The sequence below is a fragment of the Agelaius phoeniceus genome, chromosome Z (assembly GCF_051311805.1).
Source record: "Agelaius phoeniceus isolate bAgePho1 chromosome Z, bAgePho1.hap1, whole genome shotgun sequence".
Taxonomy (NCBI): domain Eukaryota; kingdom Metazoa; phylum Chordata; class Aves; order Passeriformes; family Icteridae; genus Agelaius; species Agelaius phoeniceus.
In genome coordinates, this window is record NC_135303.1 from 3,999,461 (window position 1) to 4,006,407 (window position 6,947).

Sequence of the window (6,947 nt, forward strand, 5' to 3'; positions counted from 1 at the left end):
TTACTAGATTTCCTCCTTTTCCACTGGAAAAACAGAAAAGCTAGGTTACAAGAGTGATAGCAGCTGGTAAAAAATTCTACAGCACCTGCTGGAACATAAAATTGTCAGCACAGTAGGATTATAACCCTGGGTAATTTTACACTGCAGCTGGCATTGCTGTGAAAGGATCTGTGTTCACAGGCAGTACAAGAGACAAAGTTTGGGAGGTTTTATTATTGGACAAACTGAGCCCTCTGCAGGTGTTTAGTGCTGGCTTTGGTTCTGTCTGCTTCCAGAATTCAGTTTGGTGCTTGGTTTTAAATCGAGTAGTTTTCATTTTGTCATAAAAAAAATCGTGGTATCATCCCTTCCCCACCCCACTACATCTGTCTGCCTGAAGCAAAGCACTTTTCTCTCCCAACAGAGGTATGGGTGTGATGTGTTCTATTTCACCGCCCAAATCAAAAGGATGTATTAAAAATCCAAACTATTTGTAAGGAGGCCCTCCTTTCCCCTTCAGAAGCCTCAAGATTCATATTTTTGTTGTTGAAACCACTGCATTTTAGCTTCTGGTCTATCACATGAGATTAAAATAAATGGTGCTTATTTAGCAGACAAGATTGGCTAATACTATAAAAAAGTATTAATGGAAACAAATATTGTACTGGAAGCAGCTGGCCAGATCAGTCTTCTTGTTGTAATTACCCAGTGGAAAAACTAAATGTTGATCTTGCCTATTCCATGCTTATTTTTCAGCAGTCTGGGTTTTCAGGTTGCTGCTTCCACCTAATAAAAAAGAAAGATGTGGCATTTCCTATGCACATAAAATTATAATAGTTGAATCTATTAATATCTCATTATTAAAAAAAATAAATAAACTTGTGTTGGTATCAACAGCAAGACTAGCTTCGATGAAGAAATAAGCAATCATTGCTGCTGTCAGATTTCCCTGCAATTTTCTTTATATCTGAGATTTCTTTCTGGTGCTTGTGTGATTGAATTTTTCCTGCTGGATTAGTCTGAAAAGGGAAGTGAGTGAATGATGGGTCTTCAAACTGTGCCTGTGCTGATGAAACTGAGTATCAGCACTGTTCCTCTTTACTTAGGGCAGCTCCAAACAAACAAAAAAAAAATAAAGGGAATGTGGTGTTTACCCATGTGACTCAGCCCTGCCTCTAACACACCTCTAAAATACATCACAAGTATTTTTTTCCACACGGGTTCAAAATGCCACTGCAGCTGCAATTTATTAATTTTAATTTATTAATTTTTTGTAGTCAGCATAAATTGTGTATATGGGGCTTGTACACAACTTACAGACCCAACAGAGTGCACCTCTTGGACTCACCTGCTCAAAATGTGGAAAGCATTTCAATAACTGAGACATTTTTAAAAAAAAGCCTTCCAACATGCACCATTTAGTAGCAAAGGTTTTCTCTGTACACTGATTTAAGTTTTGGGAAATTTGCACAGATCCTGTAATTCCTAGTAAATGAGCCATTTTTGCTGTTGCCAACTTTGTATTGCTAAAACAGATTTTATATGTGTATATAATAATTTGTATTTGTACCATATTTACTTTTAAAGTGGACACGGTGAATACATTCTGCATATGTGTCCATAGTCTGAGGGTTACCTCAGTGATTCAGGTATTGTTCTCCTAAAGAAGAACAATATACAAATATTTAATTTTATATCACCTAACCTGAGTACTTATGAGAAAATACCATTTGTTTGTTTCCACCTGTGGAATGTCTGCTAAAGAAGAGCCAAAAAGAGAATTTGCTTCAGTCTGGGCTTTCAAGAAACCAAGCAAAACAACAAAAAATGAATACAAATGATTTTTTTTTTTTCTGTAACAGCCATGGTAGGAGGAGAGAGCACAGGGGTATCTGCAGCTGTTTAGAAAGAGAACAAAATCTGGAGACTCCTCACATGAGCAGATGGGGTAATAGTAATACTCCTCCCTGGTTTTTGGCTTTAGTGATGTGAAAATGATCACTGTGACTGCTGCATGGTCCCTGTGCAAATTCTAACTGCTGCTCTGTATAGCAAAAATCTAAGTATGACTACACTGCACTTTGTAGGGTCCCTCAGGCAGAACTTGAAGCCTTTCCTAGAAAAAATACTTTAAAAATATTAATTTAGCCAGGATTGCCAGGATTCAAAGAGAGCTATCAATATTGTTTGAGATAAATGAGTATATGAAATGAAAACAAAAAAATGACATTAAAAATCTGCATTTTTTTTTTTAAACTGCTGTTTCAGGTAGAATGGAAAGCCTGTTTTTCATTTCTGCTGAATCTTTCGCACTGAAAACTTTTCTAAGTTTGTTTAGTGTTCTGCGGGGTCTCTTTCTCCAGGAAAAGCCAAAGTAAGACGAATAAACACATTTGGGATGTGGACACACAACGTTTGCCTCTGAGAGTCTGATCAAGGAATGGAAGCAGAGCAGGAGAAACAGAAGCAGAAAGAACCATCACAAGAACTGCCCCGCTCTGCTTTTCATCATCTAAACCATCATCTAAACCAGCACCCTCCAGCTCGCCCTGCCTTGGCAGAGGCTGAGCCACGCAGGGATCTGTGTTTGAAGAGATAAACACACGGGGTGGGCGTTTGGAGAGCGGCCCAGGGAGTTTTCTACCCGCACTGCAGAGCTGCCCACAGGGGAGAAGCAGTGATAGGGCTGTTAGTTGTGGTTGGAATCACTCCCCGCAGTGATTGCAAAACACTGAGAAAGAGAGAGGGAGAGAGAGAGAGAGAGAGAGGGAGGGGGAGAAGCTGTGGAAGGTGAAGGAGAAGCAGAAACTCGTAATTACACAGTGCCACATGAAGGTCAGGTTAGGCTCACTTTAAAAAAGACCATGCAAAACTGGAAAAGTTGCATTTCTCCAGAACAGGCTAGTGTAAATAGAGAGTCTCCTTGCTGAAGAGCCCAGTTGTTCGCACAGAATGCTTGTGCTTATAGAGAAGTACTAGTTTTTGGTAAAAAAAGGTTTTTGCCATGAAGTTACAGAGGCATTAACCCTACTAGTACATGAGAGAGCATTGCTGTGGCTGGTCCCGTGACAGGACAACTTTAATTCACATTGTAAGTGCATGGTTAGGGAATACATCAATTATTGCCATGTTCTGAGACTTTGTAATTAGTTTTATGAAACTGTCAGCTTTGTTTTCAAAGGCTAGTTATATGAACTGTGTCAGATTAATCACAGCTCAAAGTCTTAGCAAGATCCTTGACCCCTTAGAGGCAGGGGAGAAAAGCAAACCTGTTGTGTGAGTCACTGCAAAATTAAACATCTTAAAGAAAATTAAACACTTGCCCCAAGTCTAATCTGGCATGTGACAGGTAACAGCAGGCATGGTGAGTTTCCCAGATTCTCTGAGTTAAGGTGAGTGCTTGTGAAGCTGATGTGCTCCACATCTCTGGACAAGTATAGCACACAGAATTTCAGAAAAAACAGAGTTTAGCAGCCTGCTTGTCTTTCACAAATACTGCTCTCCTGCCAGTCAGGGAGCCTCTCTTCTGTTTTTACAGAGATCTAGAGAGTTTGGGGCTCTGGAGGGTTTTAACTTCCAGAACTGCTCATCTAGAAAATAATTTATTGCTCTTTCTGGAGTGAAAATGTCTCATTTCCACTCACCCACATCTGGAACATTGTCATTATCAACTCTTAAATAATTACTAAGCACAACTATGTTTATTATGTTTGCACACCCAAAAATAGTAGCAGGGATGGAAAGCCAACCTTCTCCAGCAAGTCTTGGAGAGGGGATGGCTATGGGGTGGGCCCAGAGGGTTTAGGGAACCCTGAAATTTTACACACACATCTCTCCCCACCCTGCTGCCTGCATGAGGTCACTGGACACAGGGCTGGCCTTGTCCCTGTGCCCCAGTGTCACCTGTGTCACCCCCACGGAGGGCTCCCACCCACCACAGTGTAAAGAGGGCAGTGCTGTCCCTGGAGGGTTCCTGTTGTCCCTGGGCAGGGGACACTCTGGTGTCCCAGCACAGCTCCAGTTGTGCCCACCAGCGAGCCCTGGGTGAGCCCAGCCTGTCTCCCAAGCCCAGGTACACCTGAAGCCACCTTTCAGCATCAGAGAGGGATGGGAAGGGCAGCTGAGGACAAGGCTGCGCTCCAGAGGCTGCACCACCCTCACCTGTGGCCCTTCCAGGTCCCAAAAATTGTGGACAGCAGCCAAGAAAACCTGGAGCACACCGATGCAGTGTCAGCTGGGGAGAGCCTGGTTGCCCTGCCTGTAATGCTGGCCCACAGCATGTTGACCTTTGAGGCAGAAAATAAGAGCTATCAGCCCCAACAGCCACAAGACCTTGTTCCCTGTGGGCAGAGGGATCCTGAGGCTCTCTGGCTGCCAGACCCGAGGAATGGTGCAGGACATTCCCTAGCAGGGACAGCTTCAGACTATGGGAGTGGATGTTCTTCGCACCTCAGACTCTGGAGAAGGTCCTGCACATCCAACTCGGGCACAAAGGGCTCTTCCACACTAAGGAGGAGGACACCTCATCAACTTGGCTGTGAGTCAGTAGGAGAAGCCCCAGTGAAGCCAAAGCTGGTGCTGGGAACCAGGAGCTGCACAGTGCAGGCAGCCTCGCTCTGCCAGGATCTCACTGCTGGGGTCCTGTCAGCTGCTCAGCTCCCACCATGAGAAAGAGAAATCCACTCTGCAGTACAAAGCCTTGAAGCTCCTGACATACCCAAGCAGTGATCTGCTCTTCCTGCTGCTCAGGGGCCTCACGATGCTGTCCGAGATGATGAGCGAGGGAGCTGGCTTGGCCTGAGCTGGAGTCAGGAGGCGGTGCTGGTCTGGGAAGCTGCGCTGACTTGGAGCTTCTCACAGAATGGAAGATGCCTTTCATACATGCAAGAAGGATGCATGGGGGCATGGGGAAGGGGGTCAGGAGAGGGGACTGACACGTCCCAGCGGTCCCAGGCGTTGGGGCAAGGGCTGCTGGCAGCGTTCCCCCAGCCCAGCCCGAGGGAAGGGTCCCTGCAGATCGAGCAGGGCCAGAGAAGCCGGCACGGCCATTTCCAGCACCTGCCCTGCCTGCTCCAGCAGGGCCTGGCAGCAGCCCCGGCCGCAGAGGCTGAACGCCGGTGTCTCCGAGGCTTCCCAGCGGTCCCCACCGGTGTGGGAGGTCACGGCTTTGATCCTCAGTCCCTGTCCCCAAGAGTGCCCCAGACACTTGGGTGGGAGCACATCCCAGCCGGATCCGTAAGGGCGGGATCACCCCAGAGCAAAGCCCCGAGCTCTCCTTCCCTGGGCTCTGTTGCCGCCTCCCACCTTCTGCTGTGCCGCAGGTCTCCGGGGAAGCGCTCCCGGCTGCTGCAGAGCTCCTCAGGTGGAAGGAGCCGGAGCTCCAGGAGGGATCCCGCGGGGGATCGGCGGGGATGAGCCCCAGGGCCAGGCTGGGCCGGGGCTGCCCCTTCCCTCCGGCTCTGCTGCAGCCGCAGAGCCGCGCCCTCGGTCCTGCCCTCGACAGCCCAACCCCCGAGGGCTCCGGAGCCCCTCTGCCCTGTCCGGAGCCCCTCTGCCCTGTCCGAAGCCCCTCTGCCCTGTCCCGCCGAGCCGGGGGAGGCCTCTGGACAGCGGGGGCAGGGGAGCTGCGGCCGCAGGGCCCGCTCTGGCCGGCTGCGGGCTCTGGCGGGCCCGTGCCCCTGAGCTCTCTGGGCTGCCGAGGGACGGGAGCCGGGCTGAACAGAGCCTCGGGTACCTGCAGGACCCCCGGGCCCGTGCGAGAGGCTCGGGTTCGCTGGTGAGGCCGTTCCCGGGGTCCCTCTTGGGCAGCCGGGCTCCGTCCCCCAAGCCCAGGGGACGCCCCGGGCAGGGCCTCGGGCCCCCCCCGCCCCTCCTGCCGTCACAGCCGGGCTCGGCGGGCACCTCGGCCAGCGCCGCGCCCGGGCTAACGCTGCTAACGCTGCTGCTGCTGCAGCTGCGGGCAGGACTGGGGCGGCTGCGGGCAGGGCTGGCGGAACTGCTGGCGGAGCTGCGGGAGCTGACGGAGCTCCGTTCCTGGGGATGGCCGCACCGAACCGAGGGGCCGGGCTGAGGAGAAGCCGGCTCCGATCTGCAGCTGAGTGCGGAGCGAGGGCTGCGGGCAGCTCTGCAGACACGGGGGCTGATCCGGGCTCTGCTTCTTTGGGTCACAGCCCTCCAGCCCCTGGAGGTGGCCCTCGATCCCACCGTGCCCGGATCCTGAGGAGACCAAGGAAGCAGCACGGACCAGGACGCTCCCTGTGGGTGCTGTGCTGCTGCCAACTGTGCCAGCAGCAGCGTAGGTGGGAACCTCAGACAAGGTTTCACAGAAAGCCCAGAATTCTGAGTTGGAAGCATTGTCAGAGTCTGGCTTTTAAGTGAATGGCGCATAGAGGGATCCAAGCCACAACCTTGGCATTATCAGACACCCACCTGTGTCACTGTAGGACACGAAATAACACGAGCGCACACACCACTGCTCTCAAGGTGAAGAAAAAGGGGAGTTTATTTTCTCACTCCAATATTTAGAGTTTTCTCAAAGAGGCAGTGGACTGGAGGGTGAAAGTGTCACCTCTCCAATGACACTGAACAAACCAACAGTCCATCAAATTTCTCCTCCTCCATAAAAGAATGCAAAACAATAAGTTATTTACAGAAAGCGCGCGAGAAAGTTTGCTGCAAGAATGTAAGCATCAGAAGGCTTAGAAAATCTTAAAAAATTCAGGGGGACACACCTGCAATGTCACGAGTGGCAAAAATGACCTCCAGAGTTTGTGAAGTCCTTCTCAGAGAGGAGAAGGTCCAACCCCAGCCCCAGGGCTGGTCAGCAGTTTATGTCTAAAGGACCACACAGGTGTTATTGAGCCTCACAGGACTCAGGCTGGCAAACCAACTCCATTTATGGAGGTAACACAAATTATTTATTTGGCAGCCCAAAAAGCCAAACGTGCCTTGGGCTGATCCCCCATTGT